Below are 19,609 nucleotides of genomic sequence, written 5' to 3'. Positions count from 1 at the left end.
AGATAAAAGAGAAAATCCAGCAGAAAAATCAGATTCCACTTGGAATCTGAAGAGGAAGAAGAAACAGAAAAGAAACCAAAAGAGAGTATTCGCACACACACACACAGTGAATCTGAAACGGATATAGAAAAAGGAAAGAAAAACCCGAAACATATTTTTCCTGGAATCTGTCCGTGTTTGTTTATTAATACTGTGTGGTTTAAATCTGAATTTTTTTCTCAAATCTCTGTTACTATTGGTCTGGTTTCACGGGACTCATTGTTTGTGCTCAAAATGAGCTGCGTTATTTGGCATTTTCTGCCTATTTTTGTTGCTGCCATTACTGCTGAAATTCACTTCTTATTCCCTCGTTTCCAGGTACATATTCTTAAAACTCATGTTGTGAAGAGCCTTGAGTATAACAAAGATGAAGCTCGAATTGTAATTCTGTCATCTATTCGCTCAAGTTCATTAGTTTAAATTTCAGCTTTGTTTCGCGTTGGTTTAATAATAGTATATTTTGACGTAACGGCTGTAAATTAAATGTCATTTCTTGAAGTTGCTTGAAATTTTGTAATAAGGTTAATTTCTAAATTTTCATTAGCGGAAGATATAATTAAATTGTCAAAGTAGGGAATATGGCATGAATGTTGGTCATTATTTAATTTTTGTTGTTAGCTAAGTAAGAAGTGATGTAGAAGTATCAAGAAAACTACAGTAGTGATATCTATTGTTAAATAAGGTAAATGGTGTTGGTATTATTTTCATGTATAAAATAGCAGGTATATATAGAACCATTAATGGATGGTGAGTTGAGTTGAATAGCTCATTACGATGTTAAAATGCTATGGATGTTTCAAACGTTCAACTATGTTGCATGTAAGGCAATATTATTAATCGATTTGCATAATAATTCCCTTTCTTAGAAATTTGGTGCTTATCTGCAATCGTAAACAATTTAATAAAAAAAAATAATTTCGCCTATTAGATTAAAAACAAGTACATGAGATAAGACGTATAAGAACAAATCGCAACACTTTATATCAATGGTAAATAAAAGTAGAATTTGCATTAATTAAGATAAATAAAAATTGTTCAAAAAAAAATACTTCTTTCCTTCATAAATTATTTTTGTGAGTTTCATATGGCATTCATCCTTTGGTGTATGTATATGTTGTATTTGTGAAGAATAGTATTAATTTTTTTAATCATGTTCTTATTTTACTTTGAATTTGAATAGTCTTGGGATGAACATAATTAATACTCGGAAAATATAGTCAACGGGCAATATTTAATAAATCGTGAATTCTTTTAAGAATTTAAAGGCATCCCCTAAAAATATGAATTTTACAGGAATTTCATAAAAAAAAATGTGTAGATATAATAAACAATTTTGTGAAAAATCCATAATATTATTAACAAAGATTTTACGAAATCAGGGATGCGTTCGCGCACCCTGATTATATTTTTAAAAGCAAAAATTCGGATTATGCGTACGCGCAATTTCGAGTGAATATTTAATAAAAAACGAATTTCTTTGAAAAATATTAAATTTATTTCATAAAACCCGAGATGTGCTGTTCACTATTTAAGAAAGACGAATATTCTTGATTCGACAAAATTTTGAAAAATCATTTTTTTAAATAAATATATTATCAAGATTATCGTGTACACGTGCGCGTGACACAATTCCGCATTTTTTTAATTTATAACACGAATATACGTACGCGTGATTCGATTCAAAGAAGGGCCTTTAATCACAAGCAGTATAAATAAAAGCGGTAGTAAAAATCATGCAATAAGGACGCATTTAGTAAAAGTCAAGATAATTAAGCCAATAATAAAAACAGTTAAGCGACCGTGCTAGAACCACGGAATTCGGAAATGCCTAACACCTTCTTCCGGATTAACAGAATTCCTTACTCAGGATTTTGGTTCGCAGAATAATAAACAGAGTCATATTCTCCTCGATTCAGGGATTAAAACCGGTGACTTGGGACGCCTTAAAATTCCCAGGTGGCGACTCTGAAACAAACAAACAAATCCCGTTTCGACTGTCCTTTAATTGGAGAAAACTCCCTACGCACCCTCGCGGGGGCGGAAAAAGGAGGTGCGACAATAAATGTTATTAGAAGATAATTAGTATTTTTAATAAGTTAACTTGGTTTATAATTTTAGAAAATAATTTAGAAAGCAAAATGAATGAAAGAACAAAAACTAGGAAGGAAAATCGGATTGGGCTCAAATCCCTGGCCCAAACCCGATCCAGGCAGCTCTTCTCACAGGATGGTGAAACGACGTAGTATAGGGACCAAACTACGTCGTTTCAATGGGAAAAATCTCAGCCATTCAACCAAGCCACATCCAACGGTCACAGATCAATACCCGTATCCAAGAACCGAACCCGACCCATTTATCCCGAACCAAACACGCCTCAGTACTTAACCAAAACGACTCCGTTTGACCCCCTAACCTAATCTGGACCGTCGATCTTCACTGATCCAACGGATCACATTAATCCCTTCAATCTGATATACCAAAATACCCCAGACCCATTTCCCCCTCTCATTTCCAAACACCCCCCCTGTTCAGTTGTCTCTTTCAGAGAGACCAAACGACCAAAAACCCTAATAGCCGCCATCATACTCCATCGCCTGAAACCCGGAAAACAGTGCTCCGTTCACCCCCAAATTCACACCCCAGCTTCCCCACGACCCCTAAACCTAACCCCTCTAACCGTTCCCCTCGAATCCTAATCAGGGCCTTCGAATCTTCAATCAAAGATTGACCAAAAAACCTTAACTAATCCAATCGATTCCAGGCTAACACCCAACGTCCACCTGACTTTCCTCGTCCCTATACCACCCCTAGTTCCCCTCGAATCAAACCGTAGTTTGTCGAATCTCAATTCGAGTGAACGAACGTTGAGTTCTCAGATCAAGAGCCTGTATTGAAGATTTGAGGCCGAAATAGGTTTTATTGGTGTGTTCTCGTTTGAGAACTCGTGATTAAGACCTATTCCGACCAAAAAGCAAAAGATGCCGGATTTGGTTCAAATTGAGCTGGTCGTTCATCTTAGGTATTTCCCATTTCCATTTGGAGTTTGTTATTTAGCTTTCATTTTCCTCATTTTTGGTCTTCTCTGTTCTCTGTTTCATCTTTTTTTTATGTGTCTTTTCGGATTAATTTCCTGTCACGTCAATTTGCTTTGGTTTGGTAATTGGTGTTGACTCGTTTATTTTAGTCAATTATTGAAGCTACGCAGTTTGTCGATTTGTTAGAACATTTCTGATTTTGCAATCGATAAATTAAGTTTGCCCGTTTGCTAAAATTAAGGATTAGTTTATCATAATGTTTGAATCGCTTAGTCGGTCGTCACATTGTTTTGAATTGCTTGGTCAGTTGAAATGCTTTGAAAATACATGAACTTTGTTTTGGTTGTCACCTGAACCTACTGTGTCATTCCCTGTAAGGGTGTTCTGAATCATTAAAATCACGGGCCTTTATTTTATTGCTCTTTGATTCAACCTGGTTCAAGCTTAAGCTATTGTTAAGTTTGATTAATTGAATCCTACTGTTTAGGGTATGAAATGAATCTGACATTGGTTTGAATTTAGTGTTGGTATGATAATGTTAATTAGATAGTAGTGAGTTATAAGGTTGCATTCAGAACTTAGGAGAATTGGTTATAGCTGCAGTCACAGGGTCTTCAGGGGTATTTTGGGGGTTTAAAAGTTTGGCAAATGGTCTTGCTAAGTGGGCTGTCAGTAAAGCACTCAATTAACATTAAACTAATGCATTTGTTTAGTGCTAATGGGGAACAAAGCATAATGGTGTGGGGAGGCTTAAAAAGACTTGATTAAAATATAGCATTGCCCATACACCTTTAAAACTAAACAATGAAATTAGACACTTAGTAGTGGTTGTCAGGGAATATGATAGGAGACACACATTTCTTAATTCTGCCTAGTGTGAAAACAGGCTGGAAAAGGGGTCTATCTTAGGGTATAAAAGAGGGCAGACCTGAGATAACAAGGGGGATTTTTTTGGAAAAGAATCAGAAAATAGAGAGTTCCTTTGAAAGGCAGTCTGGTTTAGTGTTGTCAAAGTTTTAGAAAGTTTTTCTAGTTTAGTTTCGAGCGTAGTGTGGTACCGTCAGGTCTGTTTGGGTATCTACTGTTGTTGTTGTTCTACAATTCATTCCGGGTTTAAATTTGAGTGTGTTGAGTTCATTTCTGGGTTAAGACTGGTTTGTTGTTGCTATTTGAGTTCTGGCTGCTGATACCCGTTGAAAATTATTGCTGATTCCTGTTGCTACTACTGTAAAATTACTGATCTCTTTCTTCTCCTTTGTTTCACTGCAAGCCCAGGTACACTTTCGCGTTCATCATAATGTACATTGAAAGTTGAGAAGTGGAACGAAAATGAAGCATGTTTGATTACAGAATTGACTACTTTTGATTTTTATTTCTATATGATTCGTTGTAATGAAGTACAACTGGACTGTTTGGACTATTAATTTGTATTGGAACGTTAATATTCAGTAGCTTAGCATGATTGCATGGGATGATTAGTTTAACTGTCGATATGCAACAACATAAATATAAAAGTTGACTTTAGATCTTAACTTGTAGTTAGCAATTCAATATTCAAACAGCTGTGAGCAGCTAAGAAATGCCAGTATTAGTGTGAATCAATTCAGATTTGTTGGTTTCATAGTAGGATTGAATTTAACTTGGACTGCTGGGTTCGTACGACCGTATATGTGCACTATTGATGACATAGATTTGATCTCTTAGGACCTTAACGATCAGAACACGTTTTTGGGTTAGTGATGTTCATTTAGTCTTACTAGGGGTATTAAAACACATTTCTCTACTTTGAACTCACAAGTAATAGACAGTCTTTGCCTGCTGAAAAACTGTCTCACTTCCAGCCGCGGTTAAACTTGTTTGAGGAGTTTTAGGTGGAATTAACTAGTCATTAAGGTTACTTAAGCAACTATCCATGTAAAAACATTTTAAATGAATTGAATGGTCTGACTGATCTATTGGTTGAGAATCATTGCTCGATTTGAATTAAGGAGATGTCTGGGTCTAAGGCATTGGCAGGCCTCGAAATTAAAACCAGCATCGTATTTTTGGGCTCGTCATAAGCCCAAACTGTCCAGCCCTTTATAAATGAAATCCGGGCTGTTATGAACAATTTGCTGAAAATGTTCTGCCTTCACTTACTAAGTTATTGGGCTTAATTGGTTTGAAACTGATTCATAAGGATCTTGGGCCTTTCATATATGCTAGTTAATTAGTTAGGCTTCAGAGACAAATTCAAAAGAAAATAATAGCTTGCTTTAGGATGTCCTTAAAATAAATGAGGCGTGCCGCGCCAAATAAAATCACAAATTGCGTGGCCCTCTTTAACTGCTTCTTTAAAAATGTTAGACCTCGGGACGCGCCCTTTAGCGAATTTCGTGGCTTCCCTCAAAGTTAATAAAACGCTAGATTGTTTTAGACGCGCTTTTAATAATTTACTTTCTTAAACTCGAGTGCACATTTATGTGACCCAAATCCAAATCTCAACGGAGTCGAAATGTGTCAATAACCACGAGTGCATTGATATGACGTGGTTCGAGATGTGTTTTCACGACGTTGCAATTCTCGTTAAAAATAATAATAATAATAATAATAATAATAATAATAATAATAATAATAATAAAAGCGGTAAAAAGTTAAAATTTGCAAATAGGTTCAACATGTATAAAAAATTAGATAAATAAGCCGAATATGACAGTTGAGCGACCGTGCTAGAACCACGGAACTCGGGAATGCCTAACACCTTCTCCCGGGTTAACAGAATTCCTTATCCGGATTTCTGGTTCGCGGACTGCAATACAGAGTCAATCTTTTCCTCGATTCGGGATTCAACCAGTGACTTGGAACACCATAAATCTCCTAAGTGGCGACTCTTAATTAAATAATAAATCTTGTTTCGATTGTCCTTTAATTGGAAAAACTCCCTCTGCGCCCCTGCGGCGCAGGTGAAAAAAGAGGTGTGACAGCTCTGGCGACTCTGCTGGGGACACGAACCCAGAATCTCTGATTCAGGGTTCAAGAATTCGAGCTTAGATAAATTGTTATATTTGGTTTTATGTGACTTTTTTACATGTTTGGGCCTAATGTGCTAAATGATGCTTTTACCGCTTTGATATTATCTGAACTGTATATAAACTGTGTCGAAACCCTTCTCTTCTTACCTCCGGGGATATGCTTACTGGTTGATTCCGCCTATTCTGTTAGTGTCATACCTTGAAATAATAAAGAGGTCGAACAAGTTACAAAGCCGGACGATCTCGCGGGTCCCCGGTACGTTGCCCCCTCCTCAGCTCGAGTTGTCCGCTCGGGTACACAGTCTATAACAAATACCTAGGCTTTGAACCTAGAATAACATGACTTCATGCCGGATCCCTAGTAGGAACGATTATTTGCACCATGTTGCCTTTGACTTAGGGCACTCAACACAGGGGTTGGGTCCGTCTAGGACTAGCAACCTGAAATGAAAAAGACTATCATGATGCATCTTATTTGTTTTCCGCGCATTTATTTGCTTCGGACTTACATGTTGACCGACTTTTGAATATTTTGACGAAAGAGAAATAGCAGGATGAGGGTTAAAGAGAGTTAATCACTTGTTTTGAAAAAACCAATGTCCAAATAGTGTCGAAACTCTGCCGAATTTTTGAGAAAATGAAAAAAAAAAGAAAAAAAGAAAAAGGGGTTTTGTTTATGAAAAATAGTTTTATTTGCCAATTAAAAGAGTCTTATTTTCAAAAGAAGTTTGTTTTATCGTCCCGAACTACGCCGGTTTGATTCTCACAGGGTGCGGGATACATAGGCAACCCTCATCGGGTCCAACCTCCCTTTTCCAAAAATGTCAAAATTTTTGTTATAAATAAGTCGGGTGACGCCATTCTTGCTTATAATAAGCTGAATGTCCCCAAAAGGGCACCAGAAGACTGTTTTCGCAAGAACAGCCACCCTGAGTCATTTTTAAAATGGTTTGCAGGCACAACCTTAAAATCTTCCTCCCGGAAGCGCTGAAAGGTCGTGTTTTCAACCGGGTCTTTTATTTTAATTTGAAAAAAATAGAAAAGAAAAGAGTCAATAATAAATCGAGTAATGCCGTTTTTGGCAAAAATAGCTGAATGTTCCCGAAAGGGACGCCAGAAGGCTGACTTTGCATAAACGGCCACTTTTAGGCATTTTTGGATTTTTGACCGGTTGACTCACCAAGCTTTAAAATCTTCGTTCCCGAAGTGCTAAAAAGCCGTGTTCGGAACTGGATCTTCCTTTTAATCTGTGGAAAATTAAGAAATAGTCAATTTGTTGAGTCAAATAAATTTTATTTTTTAATCACCTTAATAAATGTGCAGGATGAGCACGATGCAGAATGAACCTTTTTCAATAATGACTAAAATCCCTTTCAAGTTGCGGCTATGGTGGGATGATTTAGGTGGTAAGGGGCAAGATGAGGTCAAGAAATATCTAAAAGGTCTGACGGGTTTATTGGAAATCCAGCCTCGGGGGGATATCATAAGAGCTTTGGTCACCTGCTGGGACCCGACACACAATGTCTTCCACTTCCCCGATTTTGAACTCACCCCGACTTTGGAGGAAATAGCTGGGTCATCGGAAATGGTGAAGTTCCGATAAGGCAAAAAATACCTGGTTGCTCCAAGAGCTGTCACCGCGCATCGATTCTTAGATTCATTAAAGATACCCAGGATGGTCCATAACCCAGATTTGGCCGCGGGTTTTTGTAATCCGCGCTTCGTATACGACAGATACGGTCATGTCGGAGGATTCAACAATCCGGGTAACAAGTTATGCAGCAAAAGTAACCGTCAGAAATGGGATGAGCATAGACGAGTGGCTTTTATGATAACCTTTTTGGGCCTTTTGGTGTTTTCAAGGAAAGACGAAAACATTGATTTGAAAATAGCCGGGGTCGTCAGTACCTTTCTCACTCAAGATGAAAGCATTCTGGCACTTATGATAGTATCTGATATCTTCCGAGCTCTCACAGCCTGCAAAGCCAGAGGGAACTTTTTCGAGGGGTGTAACTTGTTGCTACAAATATGGATGACTGAGCATCTCTGCCACCGTTCCCAGCTCTTGAGTTATGGTGCCTTGAAGAAAAATCGCATAGAAGAATTCCACACAAGAATCAAGAGGGTCAGTCTACCCGAGGGAGTTACGGCGTGGACATCATTCTTTCGGACCCTCACCGCCAGCCAAATACAGTAGACGCTAGGATGGTTACCCGTTGATGAAGTCATATATATGCCTGCTGCTAGGACCCACTTTCTATTGATGGGATTAAAGAGCATTCAGCCCTACGCGCCATATCGGGTTTTGAGACAACTCGGAAGATGCCAAACAGTGCCACAAGAGGAAGATCTTAGTGCTTAAGTAATTGAGATTAGCCTTGACGGACAGTTTCCTGAAGGAAGAGTCTGTCAGATTTGGAGTGAATGCCAATATTTAAAAGCAGATACTTGTGTGCGGGATCGGGCCAAAGGCTAAGTGGCGCCAGGATACCTTGCTTGGTACAGGAGAGAACTTGAGCACGAAAGGCCGGCTAAAAAACCCCATCTCCAGGAGTTTGTCAGGGCGTCGCGAGTACAGGGTGACAATAGGCAAGTTGGAGAAGCAAGTTGTGGGTTTGAAATTTGAGAAAGATTTGCATATCGCTGCAGATGAGGGAGAAAGGAGAAAACTAGCTCAGGAAAATGAGGTCCTCAAAACTCAAATCCAGGAAATGAAAATAGCTGCCATAAGCCAGGAGAGAAGCCAGGCTGATAAAAGGCTCATAAACGGTCTATAGAAGAAAGTCCTCGAGTATCAAGAAGACCTGGAAAAATCTAAAGCTGGTCTAGCGAGAATCCAGGTGAAATGGATAAAGAAGACAGAAGAGCAAGTACGGTTCATGCAACAAATGAAGAGGGACTACGAAGAGCGGATCTTCAGACAAGCCCGAGATGCCAGAACAGATAGGAAGCGCTACTATGATCTGATGGCCCGAATGAAGAAACAGATGAATGAGTTTCAGGATCAACTCTTTTACAACGCTCAAGTGCTGGAGATGCGGAATCAACAAATAGAGAGATAGCTTATGGAAAGGGACAAAATCAAGGGAAGAATCGACGATATCGGGCACTACATCACCATAAAGTGCCTAGCTTGTGAGGATATGTCCCGTACCACCTTCTTTGCTTCAATAATGATTTATGTCCACCAGATCATGGGAGATTTTAAATATCTGCAAAGGGGCATTGAACCAAAGCCCGCGGCGAGGCCGAACGACGCCCTGCGGGCGCCAAAATTCAAAACTTTGAGACATTCATAATTTGAGTATGTATTTTTCTTGTCTTCAGAGTCTACTATCCGTTGGAGTTTGTATTTCCCTTTTTGCATAAAGTCTGTGGTCTGTATCAAGCCTGTCAGTTTCCTTTCAAAAATGTTTTGCCTTGTAATAAAACGTTTTGCTAATGAAGATTGAAAAATCCAAAAATGGTGTCTCTATTTTCCACACAAGGCAGAACTACGCACGGTCTGATTCATCGGGGACATGATACGTAGGCAATCTCTATAGGATTCGACCACCACTAAAAAAGAAAAAAAGGGAAAATGAAAAATAAATAAAGAAGGATAGAATAAAGGAAGCTTAAAAAAGGGGCACATATATGAGAGGCCGGAATGGCGCACGCAACCGAAGCAAATGCATGATAGAAATGGTTATTTGCCTAGGTGCATTGCATCCCAACGTGTAATTGCATATGTGTTAAACTCTAAAAACTAACAAGTTTGTTGATTTCCAGAGAATTCAAGCAGTTAGTTTATTTAGAGGATACTGGCATATTACCATTACCAAACCAGATCAAAGGGACCAATACCGAAAATCATGTCTAGCCCAGATGTCGACACTAGTGTTGAGGTAGAGGAGTTAGACGTCTATAAAATGAAAGAGGAGATGCTCAAGCTTAAGCAACAGATGGCCGAAATGTACCAGGCTTGTTCCAAAGGGCAATTACCGCCAGCTTACCCAGCCAACCCGACTTTTATCCCACCATTAGCTCAGTCTCAGGATCATCCCGCCACCGATCCAGGGTTTCCCATTTATCAACACTACCATGGCACCACTTCTCATACGCCATAAGATCCACCACCAAAATTAATTTCATACCCTCCTCCGCCAATCACCCCTGTCTTTGTGGCATCTCCACCAACTGCACTCCATAAATCCCCGAGTGAACCTGTGTTCGAAGCTCAAGACAACCAGTATTATCCCCCGGAGCTCACCTTCAAAGCGCCCAAAACCTATCCAATGATCCACATTCTGACCTACCAGGGAAAGCAGAAAAACCGGCGAGAAATCCTGAACAGGAAGAGATATTCAGAAAAATGAAAAGCATAGAACAATCCTTCAGGGATATGAGAGGGTTAGGAGGTCAGGTGAGTTTAGCTTACAAAGATCTGTGTTTATTCCCAAATGTACAACTACGGGCAGGGTTCAAAATGCCCAAATTCGACTTGTACAATGGACACGGTGATCCGATGGCTCATCTGAGAGGTTTTTACAGTAAGATGAGGGGAGCTGGAGGAAAGGATGAATTGCTAATGGCTTACTTCAGTCAGAGTTTGAGCGGAGAAGCATTGGAGTGGTACACCCGCCAAGATCACGGAAGATGGTACACATGGGATGATCTGGACCAAGCATTCGCTTGTCACTTTCAATATAATCTTGAGATCATTCCGGACCGACTGTCCTTGACCAAACTGGAAAAGAAGCTCAGTGAAAGCTTTAGAGAATATGGTTTCCGGTGGAGGGAGCAAGCAGCAAGGGTAGATCCCCCAATGAAAGAGAGCGAGATGGTTGATTACTTTTTGCAGGTTTTGGAGCCGACTTACTTTGGTCATCTTGTGTCCGCAATTGGCAAATCTTTTAATGAGGTTGTAAAAATGGGAGGCATGGTCGAGGAAGGGCTTAAGTCCAACAAAATCATGAGTTATTTAGCGATCAAGGCAACCACTCAGTCCATCCAAAGCGGCACTGGGGGTGTACTTGGGAAGAAGAAGAAAGAAGATGTCACAACTGTTGAGTCCGGAGCCTGGTTCGGATCCAGAGGCCCGTCACCCTACTATAGCCAACCACGACCCTACCACCAAAATTACCCCCATACTCTATATAGCCCTCCACAACATTACTACCCACCGCTAGATCCCCATTTTTTCGTCCATCATGCACAAACCTATACCCAAACTCTGACACACGCGCCATGGCGTGCGCCGGCTCCACAAATCCATACCCAGCTCCACAAAACACATATCTACACCCAAGGGCCTACAGAAATCCCCCCGGGACGGGTTTCCAACCAAACCCAGCCCTTAAGAATGAGAGGTCACAGAAGCAAAAGACTTTCACTCCACTGGGGGAATCATATACCAGTCTTTTCCACAGATTGAGGCAGTTGGGCATGTTGAATCCAATTGAGCCTAAAATGCCAAACCCTCCCCCTAAAAATCTTGACCACTCGGTGAGTTATGAGTACTGTTTAGGGGCCCTAGGGCATGATACAGAGAAATGTTGGAAGCTGAAAACAGTTGTGCAAGAGCTTATCGATACTCATCGGATCGAGGTTCAAGCCCCAGAAGCACCAAATATTAATCAGAATCCACTGCCAGCTAACCATGAGACACATATGATTGAGTTGATATACAAAGAGGGGGAGCCCAGGAAGCCCTCACAGACGGTAATGATAATCCGTTCCAGCAAAATCAGCTCAAAGGAAAACGTAACCAGTGGGAAATCAGTGGTCCAATTGAGAGGGGTAGATGATAAGCCAGTTGTGGTAGCCGAGAGAGGGTCGTCGAGCCTTGTTGCAGTGAAACCCGAGCAAGCTAAAGTTGTAGTGCCAGGGGTTGCTAGTTAACCTGTTATGGTCGTGAAGGGTGCTCGCACAGAGCCTGTTATTATAAGACCAGTAACTCAGCTTCCAGTGATCAACAACAAGGTTGTTCCTTGTAATTATGAACGGGTGATAGTGGTTTACAAAGGGAAAGAAGTCAAAGGAGAAGTGTGTGAAGCCCAAGGTCTAACTCGTGCGGGGAGGTGTTTTGCTCCCGCAGAGTTAAGAAGGGCCAATCCAGTAGCGACAAAGAATCCAGTCACCGAGGAAGAGGCGGAAGAACTTTTAAAGAAAATGAAGGCGCAAGATTACTCCATTATGGAGCAGTTGAGGAAGACCCCGGCACAGATCTCATTGTTATCCTTGTTGATCCATTCATATGAGCACCGCCAGGTATTGATGAAAATTCTGAACGAAGCCCATGTTCCAGATAAGATCTCTGTGAACCATCTGGAGAAAATAGCAAACAAGATTTTCGAGGTCAACAAGGTCACTTTTTCAGACGATGAGTTGCCCGTGGAGGGTACAGAACATAATAGAGCCCTCTATTTGACCGTGAAGTGTGAAGACTCGGTAGTCACTCGAGTACTGATTGATAATGGGTCCAGTGCCAATATTTGCCCTTCGACCACGTTGAACAAACTGAAGGTCGATGGTGATAGAATTCACAAGAACAACATCTATGTTCGAGGGTTTGAAGGAGGCAGTACAGACATAGTGGATGACATCGTACTTGAATTAACAATTGGTCCGGTCGAGTTCACCATGGAGTTTCAAGTGTTGGACGTGGCAGTGTCATATGATCTTCTGTTGGGGTGACCCTAGATCCATGTCGCCAAAGCAGTGCCTTCTACATTACATCAGATGGTCAACTTCGAGTGGGATAGGCAAGAGATCGTAGTACATGGGGAAGACAATGCAAGCGCCGTAAGTGATGCCATCGTGCCCTTCATAGAGGCTGACAATGACAAGGGGCCATGGGTTTACCAGGTCTTCGATACGGTTTCAGTGGACAAAGTTCCCGAGGGTGAAAGCATCCCACTTCCCAAAAGAGCAGCTGCAACTGTCATGGTAGCCTCGGAGATGTTGAAAAACGGGTTTGTTCCAGGCAAAGGTTTAGGGGCTGATCTTCAGGGTATTGTTCAACCGGTTTCTTTGCCCAAAAATCTGGATACCTTTGGGCTGGGGTTCAAGCCTATAGTGGCGGATGTGAGACGGGCCCGCAAGTTGAAGAAAAGAGTTTGGGTCCTTCCCAAGCCAATCTCGCGCCTGTCCAGATCTTTTGTCAGGTCGAGCATTAAAAAGCAATTGATGTCCAAGGTTACAGGGCCATTGATTGGTGAAGATGGAGACTTAAATGAGGGCTTTGAAAGATTATTCATCGAAATCAACATGGTAGAAGTCGGGGAGGGGTCCAGCAAGGCGGATGTGCAGTTTGTGGGGCCAAAGACAAAAATCAACAATTGGATGGCTACTTTTTCCCATTCGAAGGGAGTCTTGGTAGTTGGCTCTGATTTTCCTTACTGTTTTCTGGATTATTCCAGGGTTGTAGTCCGGATTTCTTTTATTTTTGTTGTGTTCATCAAGTGGGAAACCTTGTTATCCTGTAATTCAATAAAATAAAAAAGTTTCTTCTTCATTCCTTATTTTATTTTAATTTTGTTTTCTTCTTTTCTTTTTCTGTACAGTTCTCTTTATACTGGTCTTAATGACATGGCGTGCATAAGGAATCCTCAGCCCAGTCTTAAAAATCAATCTGATTTCGAAATGATAGTTCAAGAAGTAGATTGTGATTACGAATCAGAATATGATAATGAGGATGAAGCCTTCGAAGAAATTAGTAAGGAGTTAATTCACTTCGAAGAAAAACCCAAACCCAATTTGAATGACACAGAAGCCGTCAATTTAGGAGACACAGACAATGTCTGAGAGACTAAGATAAGTGTCCACCTCGAGCCAGAAATCCGGGAGGAGTTAATCAAAGCACTCATTGAGTACAAAGATGTTTTTGCATGGTCATATGACGACATGCCAAGTTTAAGCACTGATTTAGTGGTCCACAAATTGCCCACTGATCCAGCGTTCCCACCCGTCAAGCAAAAGTTGAGGAAATTCAAAACTGATATGAGTGTGAAGATTAAAGAAGAAGTTACCAAGTAGTTGTATGCAAAGGTTATTCGAGTCACTCGATATCCTATCTGGTTGGCTAATGTTGTGCATGTACCGAAGGGACGGCAAGATCAGAGTATGCGTCGATTACCGCAATCTCAACAAAGCAAGTCCGAAGGATAACTTCCCACTACCCAATATCCACATTTAGATCGATAATTGTGCCAAGCGTGAGATAGGATATTTTGTGGATTGCTATGACGGGTATCATCAGATTCTAATGGATGAAGAAGATGCAGAAAAGACGGCCTTCATCACGCCGTGAGGAACTTATTGCTACCGGGTAATGCCATTTGGTTTGAAGAATACTGGAGAAACTTATATGAGGGCAATGACTACTGTGTTTCATGATATGATACACAAGGAGATTGAGGTATACGTAGACGATGTGATCATAAAATCAAAGCATCAGGCCGACCACGTTGAAGATCTGAGGAAATTCTTCTAGAGGCTTCGCAAGTATAACCTCAAGCTTAACCCCGCCAAGTGTGCATTTGGCGTTTCATCCGGAAAACTGTTGGGATTCATAGTCAGCCGGCGAGGCATCAAGTTGGACCCATCAAATATCAAAGCCATACAAGAATTGCCCCATCCGAGGAACAAGACTGAAGTGATGAGTCTGTTAGGAAGGCTGAACTACATCACCAGGTTTATTGCTCAGCTTACGACAACTTGTGAGCCTATTTTCAAGTTGTTGAGGAAGGACGCTGCGGTCAAGTGGACTGATGAGTGTCAAGAAGCATTTGACAAGATAAAAGGTTACTTGACAAACCCACATGTGCTGGTTCCGCCAGAACCAGGGAGACCCTTGATTCTTTACTTGACAGTCTTGGAAAATTCATTTGGTTGTGTACTGGGGCATCATGACGTCACCGGTAGGAAGGAACAAGTCATCATTATCTTAGCAAGAAATTCACGGCTTATAAGGTTAAGTACACTCACCTGGAAAGGACATGTTGCGCCCTAACTTAGGTGGCACAGAAATTGAAACATTATTTGTCATCCTACACTACTTACCCAGTGTAAGCCACGGGGGATCAAAAGAGAACAATTCGACGGTTGGCAAGTGGATTTTTCTTGAGTGGAGGAGTTTTGTATAAAAGAACACCAGACCTGGGATTGTTAAGATGCATAGATGCTAGACAGGCTATGGTTGTCATGTCCGAAGTACATTCAGGAGTATGTGGACCACATATGAGCGGATATGTGCTGGCGAAGAAAATTCTTCGAGTAGGTTATTATTGGCTCGCCATGGAGCGAGATTGTATTAGTTTTGTGCGCAAATGTCATCAGTGCCAGATACACGGAGATTTGATTCATTCTCCGCCATCGGAATAACACACAATGTCAGCGCTATGGCCCTTTGTCGCTTGGGGCATGGATATCATTGGACCAATTGAGCCAGCAGCATCCAACGGGCATAGGTTCATTCTGGTAGCCATTGATTATTTCACCAAATGGGTTGAGGCAAAACTTTCAAATCTGTGACCAAGAAAGCAGTGGTCGATTTTGTTCACTCAAATATCATCTGTCGATTTGGAATCCCGAAGGTGATCATCACAGATAACGGTGCTAATTTTAATAGTAAATTGATGGAAGAGGTATGCCAACAGTTTAAGATTACACACCGCAATTCTACCCCATATCATCCCAAGGCGAATAGAGCAGTTGAGGCAGCCAACAAAAACATAAAGAAGATACTTCGAAAAATGGAAGAAGGTTCGAGGCAATGGCACAAAAAATTACCATTTGCGTTGCTGGGTTATCGCACTACTATCCGTACTTCAGTAAGGGCAACTCCTTATTTGTTGGTATATGGAACTGAAGCCGTAATACCTGCGGAAGTTGAAATCACGTCCCTTCGGATTGTCGCTGAAGCCGAAATTGATGATGATGAGTGGGTCAAAACTCGTCTGTAGCAGTTGAACTTGATTGATGAAAAAAGATTGGCAATTGTGTGTCATGGTCAGTTATATCAAAAGAGAATGGCAAGAGCATACAACAAAAGGGTGCGTCCCCGGAAGTTTGAAGTGGGTCAGCAAGTGCTGAAACGCATCCTTCCACATCAGGCTGAGGCAAAAGGCAAGTTTGCCCCGAATTGGCAAGGGCCATTCATTGTAACCAGAGTGTTGTCCAATGGTGCTTTATGTTTAACAGATATCGAAGGAAAATTCATCGACATGGCCATCAATTCTGACGCAGTTAAGAGATATTATGTATGATTTCTTTTAATTGTAATTGTTGTTTGTTTGCATTTGGCATGATATCGGAGAATGAAATGATGGAGGAAATTTGTTCTTCCATCCAAACACTTCAACCTTTGCTTTCCCTTTTGAGCCTTATTTATTCTTTCATACCCCTCTTTTGGAATCAGTAATGAAAATGAAAAAAGGGAGAAAAGAAAAATAATGATAATAACGACAAAAGAAAAGTCACAAGAAAAACAAAGGAATTGGGAACTACGTTTGACCTGATTCCTCAAAAAAGGATACGTAGGCGCCTCACGGCTCGGTCATAATATAGTAAGAATCAAAAAACCCCAAGCAAGAAAAACTGGGGCAGAAGTTGTGTTTATAATTTTTGGGAAAGAAAGTTGATTCCAAGAGTTGTAATGTTTTACCCATCAAAATTATTTTAAATTTTTCTTTAGCCAAACACCAGAAACCCATATTGATGTCCAAAAGACCTCCCGATCAGTATCTGAGAAGTGTCAAGTCGGGCAAATGGAAGTCTGGAATAACACTCTGGCCCCCCAGCAGAAAAGAAATGAAATGAGAGAATCCCTAGCAAAAAGGAAATGATATGAGAGAATCTTATCAGTAACACCCCAATCCCTAGCTGAAAAGAAATAAAAATGAGAGTCTTATTGGTGAAAACCTTCACGGGCACCATAAGGCGACGGAAGTTGAGAGAAATAAAATAAGAGAGTCTTATCGGTGAAAACCTTCACAGGCACCGTAAGGCGATGAGAGTTGAGAGAAACGAGAGAGTCTTATTAGTGAAAACCCCTCGAAGGGCACTATAAGGCGACAAGGAATTGAAAGTGGGCAAACGAGGTAAGGTTGACAGAAATGATCCGTCGAGGCATCAAGCAGAACAAAGATGTTGATTCGGCGAAAGAGTTGGGTGGCGGGACCTTTTGAAATGCAAAGTAAGGTCATCAGAAAGATTGAGTGATATAACAGACTGGGTTGATTAAGCCGAAATGCACGACATGATCATTGAGATCGGTTATACCATTCAGATAAGTCCTTTTCCTTTTTCTCTTCAAACAATTCTTTAGGAAGATTTTTCTTTTTATCTTTTGAAGTCATCATCTTTCATTTCTTTTGGTTAAAGATTTTTATAGTAGTTTGTTTTTTAGAAGGATTTTCAAAACCAACTACCAGTCGCCAACATGGGACAAGGTAAATGGGAATAAGACAGGCCGAAGATAATGTGACGGGACAAGGAAGACGTCATTGTAAGACCAAATGATGGATTGCTCTAAGATATCGAGGAAAGTATGGAGTAAAAGTGGAAAACAACGGTTGAGAAGTTGGAAAATAACAGAAGCATCAAGAAGGTCGAAAGTTAGCGGCCAAGTTTCAAGATGGTCGAACAACGCAGAGCATGAGAAAAAGAAAAGGGGAAAACCATCCCAGCAGGAACATCCCACACGTCTTAAACTAACAATTTTTTTTTGATTTGAAGCAGGGACAGGAAATATTATTAATGATGGAAAGACACGCCACAAGAAAGATTGTCAAACTGGGGCAGAAAATTTTCTTTCATTTCGAAAATTTTTTGGAAGTCTAACACAAGTTTGTTGAAAAGTGGTATCCCCAACAGTTTTCGGGAGAAGGAAAAACAAGTTTTAAAGAAAGCAATTTCGGGAGGACAATAACACAAGTCTTAAGGGAAGTAGTTTCAGAGGTAGGAAAACACCAGCTTTAAGGGAAGTAGTCTCTGAAGGAGGAGAATAACATATTTTTGAATGAAACATCGGAGTTATCCCCAGCAGTTTTCAGAGGAATGAAGCACTAGTTTTGAAGAAAGCAGTTCTGAAAGAAGATTATTCAAGTTAGAAGAAAAATGGTTCAGGAGGCAGGAAGGAACAACGACAATAGAATGTATCTTTAAGTTGTAGTTGAAGTCAGGAGCCCACCTGGACAATAGAGGTGTTATATTTCAAATTATAGTAGAAGTCAGTAGACCCGCCTGGAGAATGGAGGTTGTTATATTTTAAAGAGTTGTTGAATTCAGGAGCCCGCCTGGAGAATAGAGGTGTTATATTTTAAAAAAGTAGTCGAAGTCAGGAGCCCGCCTGGAGAATGGAGGTGTTATATTATAGTTGAAGTCAGGAGCCCGCCTGGAGAATAGAGGTGTTATATTTCAAATTATAGTAGAAGTCAGGAGACCCGCCTGGAGAATGGAGGTTGTTATATTTTAAAGAGTTGTTGAAGTCAGGAGCCCGCCTGGAGAATGGAGGTGTTATATTTTTAAGAAGTTGTTGAAGTTAGGAGCCCGCCTGGAGAATGGAGGTGTTATATTTCCAATTATAGTAGAGGTCAGGAGACCCGCCTGGAGAATGGAGGTTTTTATATTTTAAGAAGTTGTTGAAGTCAGGAGCCCGCCTGGAGAATGGAGGTATTATATGTTAAGTTATAAAAGAAGTCAGGAGCCCGCCTGGAGAATGGAGGTGCTATATCTTTAAGTTGTAGTTGAAGTCAGGAGCCCGCCTGGAGAATGGAGGTGTTATATCTTTAAGTCATAATTGAAGTCAGGAGCCCGCCTGGAGAACGGAGGTATTATATCTTTAAGTTGTAGTTGAAATCAGGAGCCCGCCTGGAGAATGGAGGTGTTATATCTTTAAGTTGTAGTTGGAGTCAGGAGCCCGCCTGGAGAATGGAGGCGTTATATCTTTAAGTTATAGTTGAAGTCAGGAGCCCGCCTGGATAATGGAGGTGTTATATATTTAAGTTGTAGTTGGAGTCAGGAGCCCGCTTAGAGAATGAAGGTATTATATCTTTAAGTCGTAGTTGAAGTCAGGAGCCCGCCTGGAGAATGGAGGTGTTATATTTTATTGAAGTCAGGAGCCCGCCTGGAGAATGGAGGTATTATATCTTTAAATGGTAGTTGAAGTCAGGAGCCCGCCTGGAGAATGGAGGTATTATATTTTAAGAAATAGTCAAAGTCAGGAGCCCGCCTGGAGAATGGAGGTGTTATACTTTTAAGAAATTGTTGAAGTCAGGAGCCCCCCTGGAGAATGGAGGTGTTATATTTTCAAGTTGTAGTTGAAGTCAGGAGCCAGCCTGGAGAATGGAGGTGTTATAATTTTAAGAAGTTGTTGAAGTCAGGAGCCCGCCTGGAGAATGAAGGTGTTATATTTAAGGTTTATTGAAGTCAGGAGCCCACCTGGAGAATGGAGGTATTATCTTATTAAGTCATAGCAGAAGTCAGGAGCCCGCCCGGAGAGCGGAAGGTTGCAACAAAGATCCCCAGCATAAATTAAAG

This window comes from Nicotiana tabacum, chromosome 20 (genome assembly GCF_000715075.1).
Source record: "Nicotiana tabacum cultivar K326 chromosome 20, ASM71507v2, whole genome shotgun sequence".
Classification (NCBI taxonomy): domain Eukaryota; kingdom Viridiplantae; phylum Streptophyta; class Magnoliopsida; order Solanales; family Solanaceae; genus Nicotiana; species Nicotiana tabacum.
Note: the sequence above shows the minus strand (reverse complement) of the source record.